Raw genomic sequence first — 13,537 nt, 5'->3', positions numbered from 1 at the left:
TCCCTTTTTGGAGGGGTGCGAGTTGCAGTTGCACGCGTCCTGAGCCGAGCCCACGGAAATGCGAGCCACGGGGCTGTGGTCGGTGCAGGAGAATGGGGCCTGCGTGCGGATATGGGAGAGTTTGCAGGGCGGGACCCCTCCCGCGACGCGGTCGTGTGGTGCCCCCGCGGGAGAGGGACTTAGTCACCCTCACCCCCGGTGCCGGCCGCGCGAGGGCAGGTGCGGTGCGGTGCGGTGCGGACGCGAGGTGTGTGCGTTTGTCTTAGGCCATTTTACAACGCATTTCCTCTGAACCTGCCTAAACGTCCTTTCTTCACCGAGACCCGCTACCCCCTGGACTTCCTGCTTCCGCTCACTTTTTGCTTTTTCACTCATCTCGTGCTCGACCGCTGAAATGAAAACTCTTCGTAGAGTTTGGTCCCCTAAGGCTTTGTACTCGACTCTTTCGATTTTGAATCAGTCCCATGAAATGCTGCTGTAGGAATGCTCCAGCCATTGAGTTGCCACCCGAAGCAGATCTTTTGCTTGCTTGTTCGTAGGCAGTCATCTCTCCCTTGACCTCAGAGTAAAGAAGTTCACTCTGTAATCCATGCCCCGTCGCTCCCCGCCAGTAACGGAACCGAAGGGCCAACGTGCAGAAGAACTCTCAGCTCCCCTCGCCCTTCTGTAAACTGGGCCGTGTCTGTATCCCGTGACCGTGGTGCTAGAAGCCCTCTCTTCTGTGTAAGAAAATCCCTTTTCACCTGGTCAACCTGGTCGATGATTACTCCGAAGCTATCCTCCATTTTCTACCGCAAATTGGCATTTTTTTTTTTTTTTTTTTTTTTTACAGTCCCAAATTGTGAGCCGCAAATTGGCATTTTTAACTTCCTTCTACAAGTTTCCCAGTCCAGAGAGAAAGAAGATAACCTCATCATCACTAGTTATTCCTTCACAGAATCCTGTATTTATCTCAGTTCCCCTGCACGATCAAGACCTGAGCTTACCTAAAACTTCCTCTGTCCCTTCCACTACTGACACTCCTGGGAAATGTCACCGAGGACTCCGAATTGGCAAAAGGCAGGAAGCCCTTTTCAGCGCTTACCTTACTCGACCTCTCTGAAGTGTTTGACACTTGATCGTGCTTCCTTTCTGAAATTCTCTCCACCCTTGATGTCTGCGACCAGTCTCACTTGTTTCTCTCCAGTCCCCTCATGGGCTCTCCTTTATTGCTTCCTGTGCGTTGATGTTTGCCAGGATTCTGCTTCCGTTTGCTTCTAGTTCATTTTGCTTAACTTGCTACTAAATATTACCGCTGGGATAACCCCCAGACATTTCAACAATGTTCAAAATTGATTTGTATCTGTCCGTACACAAGGCTTGCAGCTATCCCGGCTGATGGCAGCTATTCAGTCACAAAGCCTAGGATCTGGTAGCCCCTTCTTTATGTCACAACTTCATATCCACTAGACTTGTCGTTCTGCCTCTAACATCCATTGGGTCACACTCTGTCCTTGCCCTGTCACCTAAGCTATAGCAACAGCTTCCTGATTTTTCTTATTGCTGAAGCAATAAGAAACCGCCGTCCAGGGCAGTCACCACTAACCGCATGTGGCTATTTAAGTTAACGTGAAATACAATTTTAACTTTAGTCCCTCCGTGGCACTGGCCTCATTTCAAGTTCTTACTAGCCACATGTGGCTCATGGCTGTCACGTTGGACAGCACAAATTAGAGAACATGTCCATCATTGCAGAAAGTTCTGTTGAGCAGTGCTGTGCTAGATTTTTTCCTCTCTGCCTCTGCCACAGTACTGGTAGGAGTGAGGTTTCCAAAGCACGGCTCTGGCCAGGTGCTGCTGTTTAAACCCTGTATTCCTCATTGCCCTTGAGGTCAAGTCCAAATTCCTGTGCAGGACGGGTCTGCTTCCCTCTTCAGCCCGTGTCTAGCCACCTCCTCTTGTGCCCTACCCTCAGCTGTAATAAACGGTTCCCTAGACACACCATTGTTGATGCCTTTGCATTTTACTCACACTGCAGTCTAACACCTGCTAGGTTTCCCCCCAATCTTGGTAAGCGCCCAGAGCCGCTGAACAGCCTACTCCTGCCTCCCAAATTGAGCTGACTGCACACTCCTCGGTGTCCTTATGACTGACGGCACCTTCCACAGTGCGTGGTACTTACGCAATTACATGTTTCCCTCCCTTATTAGACTTTGATCTTGAGAGTCGGGCCATGTGTTCGTTTGTTTTCTTTTCTCTAGTATATATCCCCAGGTCCTGGCATGGTACCTGGCCAGTATGAAGTGCTCACAAAGTGAGCAAATATTGAAGGAAATGGATGCTTAAGTGTGAGGCTTAGGTAAGACCGTAATGTATGTGTTTACGGGGTACTGTGCACAGTATTGAGGAAATAATCATCGTAAGACAGTCATTGCTGCCAGATATGTATTTTAGACACTGGGGTGGTATAAGGTAAGACAGAAGCAGCAAAGCATAGGTCATTTTTACAGATGCAGTCCAGTCTGGCCAGAGAATTAAACTATAAGAAGTAAAGTGGGCCTGACCAGGCGGTGGCTCAGTGGATAGAGCATCGGACTGGGACGCAGAGGACCCAGGTTCGAGACCCCGAGGTCGCCAGCTTGAGCGCGGGCTCATCTGGTTTGAGCAAAAGCTCACCAGCTTGGACCCAAGGTCGCTGGCTCAAGCAAGGGGTTGCTGAAGGCCCGTGGTCAAGGCACATATGAGAAAGCAATCGGTGAACAATTAAGGTCTCGCCACGAAAAACTGATGATTGATGCTTCTCATCTCTCTCCGTTCCTGTCTGTCTGTCCCTGTCTATCCCTCTCTCTGACTCTGTCCCTGTAAAAAAAAAAAAAGAAGAAGAAGAAGTAAAGTGGTAGGAGAGAAGACCGAAAGGTAAGTTTATTTGAGGCAATGCGAGGAGGGATTGCTAGGGCTGTGAGTTTGGACTTAGTGGGGAGCCACTGAAGTTTTTAAGCAATGACTTGATCAGGGTTATGTCACAGGATAGGGACTCTATATCTGTAGTCACTAGCACTACACCTGTCAACAAACACAAAATGGAGAGGGTAAAGGGGGAGTGAGTGATAATGGGAGACTTAACTTTGGGTGATGAATGCACAGTACAATATACAGGTGATGTATTATAGAATTGTACTGGCCCTGGCCCGTTGGCTCAGCGGTAGAGCATCGGCCCAGTGTGGGGATGTCCTGGGTGCGATCTCCAGTCAGGGCACGCAGGTGAAGCACCCCTCTCTTCTCTCTCTCTCCCTCTTCTCTCTTCTCCTCCTGTGTGGGAGACGGGCTGTGGGCTGGTGGGGTCATTGTAGCCTAAGGCTTGGTTTGGGACTGAGCCTTTCCCACTCTTGTAATACTAAGATCTTTTAATACTAAGATCTTTTCAACACTAAGCTTTTCTCCACACCCTTCACTGTTGCATGATGTAGGGTGGTGCACTCTTATGAGGAATCCCATTTATGCCTCAAATGAGTGGCTTTGTGTCAGAGACTTCCTACTTGTATATTGGATTAAAGGCTTTAATTGTCTGTGCTATATAATAAAGCAAAGAGCGGGGGCTCGCTCTCTCTGATATTGCCATCAGCATTGAAGAGGTCTCCCGATCCCATCCTCTCTTCTCAGTGAGTCTATTTTCTTAATTCCGCACCGTTCTCCCTCAGAACCCAGAATCCCTAGCTGCTGGTCCATGGCACTCCTGCAGCCATGGCTCGATTGGAGTGAGTTGGCCCGGGCACTAAGGATGGCTCCATGGCCTCCACCTCAGGTGCTAGGGAAGCTTGGTTGCTGAGCAACAGAGTAACACCCAAATGTGCAGAGCATCACTCCCTAGTGGGCTTGCTGGGTGGTGGCCAGTAGAGGCATATCCCAGTGGGGGCACATGCAGGAGTCTGTCTCTTTGCGTCCCCTCCTCTCACTGAATAAAGGGTTAAATAAATAATTGTACTGCTGAGGCCCTGGCCGGTTGGCTCAGCAGTAGAGCATCGGTTGAGTGTATGGATGTTCCGGGTTCAATTCCCGACCAGGGCACACAGGAGAAGTGCCCATCTGCTTCTCCACCCTTCCCCCGCTCCTTCCTCTCTGTCTCTCTCTTCCCTTCCTGCAGCCAAGGCTCCATTGGAGCAAAGTTGGCCGGGGCACCGAGGATGGCTCCATAGCCTCACCTCAGGCTTTGAAATGGCTCTGGTTGTAGCAGAGCAATGCCCAGATGGGCAAAGCATCGCCCCCTAGTGGGCATGCCGGGTGGATTCGGGTCAGGTGCATGTGGGAGTCTCTGTCTCACTTCTTCTCACTTAAGAAAACATTTTAAAAAGAATTGTACTGTTGAAACCTATATAATTTTCATTGACCAATATCACCACAATTAAGTCAATAAATCTATTTTAAAAAGCAATGTTGGTTGGAAGGAGATGAAGACTGGTGATAACTAAATTTATTGAGTACTTGAAATGTCAGAGTCTATTTTAAGTCCTTTACCTGTATTAAAATCTCTTAACCATTATAACCCTATAGGTACTTTTATTATCCCCATTTTTCTTTTCTTTTTTTTTTTGTGAGAGAGATAGAGATAGAGGCATAGACAGGGACAGTCAGAAAGGGACAGAGATGAGAAGCATCAGTTCTTTGTTGGAGCACCTTAGTTGTTCACTGACTGCTGTCTCATATGTGCTTTTACTGAGGGGCTACAGCAGACCGAGTGACCCCTTGCTCAAGCCAGCGACCTTGGACTCAGGCCAGTGGCCTCTGGGCTCACGCTAGCAACCATGGTGCCATGTCTATGACCCCACGCTTAAGCCTGCGACCCTGCGCTCAAGCTGGATGAGACTGTGCTCAAGCTGGTGACCTCAGGGTTTCGAACCTGGGTCCTGTTGTTGGGCAGATAAAATGTATTATGCTCACTTTGTTAAAGATGACACTGCCCATATGGAGGCTGTTACCCAGGTGATATTAATGTGTGTTGTGGGCAGGCCGAATCCCTGTAGCCTGGGGCTTGGTTTTGGGATTAAGCCTTTCCCACCCTCTTTGATGTAGGGCGGTACAATCCAATCATGCCTCAGAGAAGTGACTTTGTATTAGAGACTTCCCTGTTTTGTATATTGGATTAAAGGTTTGGATTTCTACACTATAAAATGGGGGCAGAACGAGAGCTTGCCCTCTTGGTTCCTGAGATTATCATTAGAGGAGAGAGCAGAGCAGAGAGCAGAAAGAGGCCATGTGGAGGCCAGGAGAAGCAGCCAAGATGGCGGAGTGCTGAGTGAGATGCCAGTTTGTGCAGAGTTTGTATCTGGGATAAGGAAGGAGATGGGGAACTGAGGAGAATAAGGCTGGTGAGCTAGAAACCGTTGATTCTAGGGAACTCGGATAAGTCAGTGGCTTTGTGAGCACTGAATGTGACTGGGTTTTGGAGGCCAGTGTGTGTTTTTACTTGCCCGCCAGGTGCAAGCTAGAATGAAAGAAAATGGCCTATCAGTTTTTGGCTCCATTGTTTCTTTACCGACTGTCCGAATCCAATGCGAACCTGCATGGGTCGGGCGGCTGTGATGGTGGCCCTGGCCGTGCCTACTGGCTTTACACCTGTGCATCCCAGTCCGATGCTCTATCCACTGCGCCACCACCTGGTCAGGCTCATCCCCATTTTTCAAATGAAGCAACTGAAGCAAGAGATGTGAAATAATTTGCCATGGTCACACTTAGTAAGTGACCAAGGCTGGGACTTGAGTCCAGGCTGGCTGCCCCTGGATTCTATTGATATATTACTCTGGGTGCTAAGCCCAGCAGGTAGTTTCAGATCTCAGGTCGAAGTTGGGGGATAAGAAGACCAGGAGAGTAGATTTGGGAGTCATCTTGGAGGCAGTGTTTGAATGGGTCGTTGTAAAACCAGTTGCCACGGCCACCATCACAGCCGCCTGGTCCGTGCAGGTTCGCATTGGATTCGGACAGACGGTAATGAAACAACAGAGCCAAGAACTGGTGGGCCATTACCTTTAATCCTAGCTTGCACCCAGCGGGCAAGAAATACACACAGTGGGAAAACACTTCCCTTTCCATTCAGGGCTCCCAAAACCACTGACTTATCCGAGTTTTCCTAGAATCAAAGGTTTGTACCTCACCAGCCTTATTCACCTCTGTTCCCCATCTCCTTCTCTCTGTACAAACTCTTCTCCTTCAGCACTCCGCCATCTTGGCTGCTTCTCTCCTCCAAGTGGCCTTTCTCTGCTCTCCTCTCTAATGCTAATCTCCAGAACCGAGAGAGAGCAAGCTCCCAGCCTGTCCCATTTTAAGCCAATCTACAAATGAAGTCTCTGATACAAAGCCACTTATCTAAGGCATAAGTGGGATTCCTCATAAGAGTGCACCACCCCTATCATGCAATAGTCAAGGGTGTGGGGAAAAGCTTAGTCTTGAAACTAAGTCTTAGGTGCCCTGGCAGGTTGGCTCAGTGGTAGAGCGTCGGCCTGGCGTGCAGGAGTCCCGGGTTCGATTCCCGGCCAGGGCACACAGGAGAGGCGCCCATCTGCTTCTCCACCCTTCCCCCTCTCCTTCTTCTCTCTCTCTCTCTCTTCCCCTCCCGCAGCCAAGGCTCCATTGGAGCAAAAGATGGCCCGGGCGCTGGGGATGGCTCCGTGGCCTCTGCCTCAGGCGCTAGAGTGGCTCTAGTTGCAACAGAGCGATACCCTGGATGGGCAGAGCATCTCCCCCTGGTGGGCGTGCCGGTTGGATCCTGGTCGGGCGCATACGGGAGTCTGTCTGACTGCCTCCCCATTTCCAGCTTCAGAAAAATACAAAAGCAAACAAACAAAAACTAAGCCTTAGGCTATAAGAACCCTGCCTGCTTACAGCCTGTCCCCACACCCAATGCAAACTATAAGCGAGCAAACATATATATCATATTTACAAACTTATTTGACCAACTGTCGTGTAGGTAGGTGAGATGTATAAGGGAGAAGGTATGAAACAGAATTTAGTTGTGGATCAAGGACTGAGCTTTGGGTTAAGCGAGGACAGGAAGTGGAACCACCGGAAGAGCACCAAACAGGAAGGAAAAGCAGAACGTAATATGAGTAAGGCAGAACAGGAGGGCTCCACGAGCACTTCAGGTGTGCTGCGTGAGTTTTTAAGCTTGTTTGTGCTGTGGACTTCTTTGGCAGTTTAGTGGCACCTTTGGACTTTGTCTGACAATACTACTTGTAATGAATTAAGAAATATATACAATTATCAGCCTGGCCTGTGGTGTTGCAGTGGATAGAGCATCGACCTGGAATGCTGAGGTCGCCAGTTCGAGACCCTGGGCTTGCCCAGATCAAGCCACATACAACAAGCAACCAATGAGCAACTAAATTGAAGGAACTATGAGTTTTCCCCCGCCCCCATTAATAAAATCAATCAATTAATCAGTTTAAAAAAAGAATTAAAAAATGTACAGTTATCAAACTAAAAAAAGTGTGATAGTTTAATGTTTTCTTGTGGGTTTTTTTGTTTGTTTTTTGGACAGAGACAGAGAGTGAGAGAGAGGGACAGGTAGGGACAGACAGCAAGGGAGAGAATGAAAAGCATCAATTCTTCATTGCAGCTCCTTAGTTGTTCATTGATTGTTTTCTCATACGTGTCATATGTGCCTTGACCGAGGGGCTACAGCAGACCGAGTGACCCCTTGCTCAAGCCAGCGATCTTGGGTCCAAGCTGCTGAGCCTTGCTCAAACCAGATGAGCCTGCGCTCAAGCTGGCGACCTCAGGGTCTCGAACCTGGGTCCTCTGCATCCCAGTCCAATGCTCTACCCACTGCGCCACCGCCTGGTCAGGCCGTTTTCTTGTTAAAACAATACTATGCGTTTCCTAACTCATACATTAAATAAAATAATTTATTGGCAGGTCTAACAACTCCTGCAATTGTAGAGAGATTTTGCGAAGTCTGTACGGGGCTTACTACTGATATTGGAGAGCAGTTTCTGTCACATGGGGATAGGACTCAAGAGCACGGGGGACCTGGGCCAGATAATTAAGGATGAATATAATAGGAAGGAAGGGGCTGTTTAGGTTTTTGGATTAGGGAAGTGAGAGCTACCTTTGTAGGAGGACGTACTTGGCCAGAGTAGCACCACGGGTTGGCTGTGGCGACACTGAGGTGGCCCAGCTACCAACCTTAGCCACACTCACGCCTGAGACGAGAAGGAATAAAGTAGTCGCAGCAAGGAGGTAGCTGCACTTAGAGACCCAACACTGGGGTCCGCAAGGTCCCACAGGCAGGGCCTTGCTTCTGCTGCCTTCGGCCTCAGCTGCTGTTCTCTCCTCCTCACCAGCTGTGCACAGCGGTCCGCCCTCACTTCCTGGGAGGGGCCAGCCCCTCTCCGGCCTCGGGGTCTTACAGCTGCTGCCCCCTCCGGGGTGCACTCCTCTCCCCACTCTGCCCGGCTCACTCCGACACGCCCCTCAGATCCCCTCACAGTACCACCAAGTGGGGATAATAAAGCCCAACCTTGTAGAGCAGCTGAGAGGATTGCCACTCCTAGTAGCGAAGCTGAAAGGAGAGGGTGAGAATGGGGAAGAGACAGACTGAGCCGGGAGTGAGGGTAAGTGCGAGAGCTGGGCGGCTGGGCATGAGCTCTGGCGTAGGGGGTGGCAGGGACGAGGAAGAAAGCACCAGGTGGGAAGGTCCTAACATGGACTGGGAAGAGCGGTGGGGTGCGGAGAAGGCAGTGAGGCGAAGGGGGCAGTGGAGGCACACTGAGGAGGCTTCACACTAATCGTTTTTATTCTTTTAGTAAGAGGAGGGGAGGCCAAGACAGACAGCCGACAAGCCCACTAGGGGGCGATGCTCTGCCTTTCTAGGGCTTGCTCCGTTGCTCAGCAACCAAGCCTTTTTTTTTTTATTATTGCTTGAGGTGGAGGCCACAGAGCCATCCATGGAGCCACTCTCAGCGTTGGTGGCCGACTTGCTTGAGCCAAAGCCATGGCTGCGAGAGGGGAAGAGAGAGAAACAGAAGAGGAAGGGGGAGGGGTGGAGAAGCAGGTGATCACTTCTGTGTGCCCTGACTGGAAATGGAATTGAATCCAGGACTTCCACAAGCCGGCAGATACTCTACCACTGAGCCAACCGGCAGAGGGCCTTACACACTAATCTCTATTCAGTTCCAGGAAGGCTTCCTGAGGGAGGCGAAGATTTCGTCTCAAAGGAATATGCAAGTAGGTTAAGTAGGGTCCAGATCAAAAGAAGAATTTACCAACTATGCATAATAAAAATATCCCTTTAGCAGCCCTGGAAAGTAAGAATAAGATTGGGACCGAGACCAATGATAAGAAAGTTACAGGAGTCCAGCGGACAAAGCAAGGACGGCCTGAACCAGTGGGAATGGGAAGAAAAGGGAGGACAGACCGAAAAGCTGAATCCCTGGAAAACAAATCAGTGTTTCTCTCTGTCTGTGTCCCTCTCCTGCCAAACAACAAACACAACGAAAACAATTGGTTTCTACTGCTTTCACCCAAAATAGCCTTATTAAATGAATACATTGTTGCATAACAATTATTGCATAAATATGTTTTGTGTTGAAATAAATTACCTTTAAAAAAGTTTCTTGAGGATGAGTTCTGTGGGGAATATGGGTTTGAGAACTGCTGTCACCACATCCACATGGAGCCAGCCGCCTGCGGGCACGTGGGGACAAGAGGGTGGGGAGCAGAGGAGAGCCGAGCTGAAGGGTAGATCTGGGTTATGTCAGACAGTCGGTGGTGGGGAAAGGCACGCTGGAGCCAACGCCTTCCAGGACATGCGTCGTGTAAGAGAAAAGGGTCAGGACAAACCTCCAGGGAGGGAACCCCAACACTTGGCAGAGTGTAGCTGGAAGGGAGGAGTGTGCAGAGGAGGCTGAGAAGAGGGTAGCAGAGAGCGGTGGGAGGAGCCACCGTGAGGGAGTGCCACCCAGGGTCCCAAAGAGTAGGAAGGAGGGCCTGGCCAACAGTGTCAAGTGTCACAGACGGCAAAGTGTCCACTTGATTTAGCAACACAAAAATACTAGTGAGATACTTTCATTGTGGAGGTTTAAGGATTAAATGACAAGGATGAAAGTGGAGAGATGGTTGCCATGACTTTTTTTTTAATTGTTTATTTATTTTTTATACAGAGACAGAGAGAGAGTCAGAGAGAGGGATAGACAGGGACAGACAGACAGGAACGGAGAGATGAGAAGCATCAATCATTAGTTTTTCGTTGCGTGTTGCAACACCTTAGTTGTTCATTGATTGCTTTCTCATATGTGCCTTGACCACGGGCCTTCAGCAGACCGAGTAACCCCCTGCTGGAGCCAGCGACCTTGGGCTCAAGCTGGTGAGCTTTTGCTCAAACCAGATGAGCCCGTGCTCAAGCTGGCAACCTCGGGGTCTTGAACCTGGGTCTTCCACATCCCAGTCCGACGCTCTATCCACTGCGCCACCTCCTGGTCAGGCGCCATGACTTTTTTCAGAAACTTTGGCGCTGCCCAGAAAAAAATGGGGGGTGGGGGCAGTCGTAGGGGGAGAGCTGGATGTCAGAAAGCCGCGACCTGCTGGGTTTAGAGTGCCATGCTGCAATTCTCGGAGGCATTCATGTCGGAAGACCAAAGGGGAGAGTTTCTGGGACGCTGGGCTCCTCTCCCACCCAAGATGACCACTTCCCCAGACTGACGAGAGACCGTTCTGGGAGATCATCTATGTTGGCGGTTGTTGGAGGGCAGAAGGATTACACGGAGGGAAGGGGAGTTACGTGTGAACTTGTTACCATGTACACCAGGAGGGAGGGGAGTTAACCACTCCTCACACTGTCCTGCTGATGGGGGTTCAAGTTCTCCTCACGCTGGTCTGGCCCAGACCTCTTGGCTCTCTGGACAGGTTGGCCCCTCTGCCTCATCCCTCCCACCAGAGCAGTTGTAGCATCTGCTGTAGGTGTTCCCAGCCTTCCCACACAGACCTCTTCCATTTTCCCATGGACTTCTTTCCAAACAATCCATGACACCTGGGACGATGTGCCCATTAGCCAGTGGTCATCCTCAAGGGCCAGTGGACTCTTCTTGAGAGGATGGGTTCACTTTGGGACCCTCATCCCAATTCTGACCACACACGCAGAAGAACAGTGTTCAGCAAGCCGAGGCCTGTGAGCAAAATCCAGCCCATCGCCTGTTTCTGTGCCAAGAACTAAGAACGGGTTTCGAGCCTCCAAATGGTTGGGAAAATATAATATATTTCGTAAGCCACAAAAGTTATATTAAATTTAAATTCCAATGTCCGTAAGTAAAAAGAAGGTTAGGAACAAAATTCCAGAGACACGGATATATATTTTTAAAGAATAGCTGAAAGAGAGAAGTCCAGGAAGGAGCCGGAAGGATGAAGCCAAGGAGTGGAGAAGCAGGAGGAAACCGCGCAGCCTCCTCTGCCATTCCCGAGTTGTCTGGGGCTCTTTGCGAGCCGGGGCGAATTCAGGCCCGGGACAGAGTGGCCCACAGGCCTCAAATACTTCCTATCGGGTTCTTCACGGCAAAGGTCTGCTGACACCCCTGGTGGCCGTGTGCCCAATCTTCTCCCCTCCCCAGGCTTGGTGATGTCACAGGCTTCCTACTTTCCGACGGGCCTGAATCTTCCCACCACCGCGACTAACGTGGGACGGGCGTTGGGAGAACGTTCTGTTTGTGGAGTGCAACACAGTTATTTCACAACCCTTCTCCGACCTTGGCCCTGTGCCTGCCCCGCCCCCAGCACGCGCGCGTGCGCGCTCACGTCGCAGACTCTTCCAGGAGGTCGTGGGGTTGTTTCTGCTTGGGGCTGTTCTTCGCTTTTCTAAAAGGGAGTGTAGCTATTGAAAGTCTCGGAAACGTGGACGGACCACATTCACAGGGATTGATTTCTGAGCTCGCTTAATCGCCACGGTAGTTGTTCCTTCCCCCGCCCCGTCTGCCTTTCTCCTTTCTCTGTGAAACATGCAGCTCTACGCTGTTAGTTTCTTCCTCACCTCCCACTCCGCAGCCCACCGCCATCTGGAGTCCCTCCCGCTGCAACTCTGCAGCAAGCGGCTCTCCATAGACTTGTCAGCCGTCACGGAGTGACCCAATCAAAGGACACTTGCCACTCTTTCCTTGATTTCTGAGCGGCACTCGATAACGCTGCCCTCGCCCTTCTTCACGGAACACCTCTATTTATTTTTCTATCTGCCTGTTCCTTGCTCCTCCAGCCCTCTGCTGCTCCTGCTGCCACCAGGTTCTCGCGAGCTAGTGCGTTTCCGTGGACCGGCGCTCACGCAGTGTCCGTGGCCGGCGCAGCCTCCCGCGCTGCGTGCGCTCTGGACTGCTCCGCCCTGGAGTCTGGCAGGTGTGGACTGACCAGTTGGCTTCCTGTTAGATTGTCGCACCCCGACTGTGTCCTGGTGTCGCTCCCCCTCACCTCTGCACAGTTCGCTTGGGTGATCTCTTCCTCCACGTCGGCTTCAACCTTTGTGTCAATGACTCTCAAACGAAGGTTCTTCGGCCCATAGCCGGAATCCGCACTCATTTATCTCAGGCCTCCTGCATGGCTGTTCCACTGGCATCTCAAATTCAAAATGAACACAACTGAATTCATTCTCTTCTGCATCAAACCTGCTTCTATGCATTCCCCTCCCGGTTTTGATTCAGTTAGTTGTTGATTACTCACCCCACCTCCCATCCCAACCTAGAAACCCAGCTGTTTGTCCCTGACCCTCCACCTCACCTTCCCACATCCAATCAGTAGCCAAGAGCCATTAGATTTTACTTCCTAATGATCTCAATATTTGAATCCCTCAATCTCCTCTCTTCATGACTTAACTTAGGATCTTAAATTTTTTTTAATATTTATTTTATTGAGGCCCTGGCTGGTGGCTCAGTAGGCAGACTATAGGCCTGGCATGTAGAAGTCCCAGGTTTGATCCCCCGGTCAGGGCACACAGGAGAAACAACCATCTTCTTCTCTTCCCTTCCCTCTTCCCCTTCTCTCTCTCTCTTCCCCTCCCACAGCCAAACTCAATAGTTTAGCGTGGCCCTGGGCACTGAGGATAGTTTGGTTGGTCCTAGCATATCAGCTTCTGGTGCTAAAAATAGCTCAGTAATGAGCATCGGCTCCAGATAGAGTTGCTGGGTGCATCCCCATCTGGGTGCATGCAGGAATGTGCCTCCCTAGCCCCCCATCTCTCCCCTAAAAAATGTTAATTTTGTTGAATTTAGAGAAAGGAAGGGAGAGAACAAGAGAGAGACAGAACCATCTGTTCCTGTATGTGCCCTGACTGGGGATTGAACCAGCAACCGATTTATTTGGCCAGGGCAGGGTTGCCATGAACCAGCATGGCTAGTAATTCCAGGTCCTGAGTGGGAACAGTGTGGAATGAAGAATACAGGCTTCAAGTAAGAGGATGGGCTCAGGAGGGCCTTGCAGTTGCTGGTGGCAAGCACAGAGCATGCTCCACACCCACTTCTTGCTTTATTTATAGGGCAAAGTGAGGCCATTAAGAAATCAGAGATCTCTGATCACGTTTCCAAGGCAACCCAAGAAT

This window comes from Saccopteryx bilineata, chromosome 1, assembly GCF_036850765.1.
Source record: "Saccopteryx bilineata isolate mSacBil1 chromosome 1, mSacBil1_pri_phased_curated, whole genome shotgun sequence".
Classification (NCBI taxonomy): domain Eukaryota; kingdom Metazoa; phylum Chordata; class Mammalia; order Chiroptera; family Emballonuridae; genus Saccopteryx; species Saccopteryx bilineata.
This window is presented reverse-complemented; position numbering follows the sequence as displayed.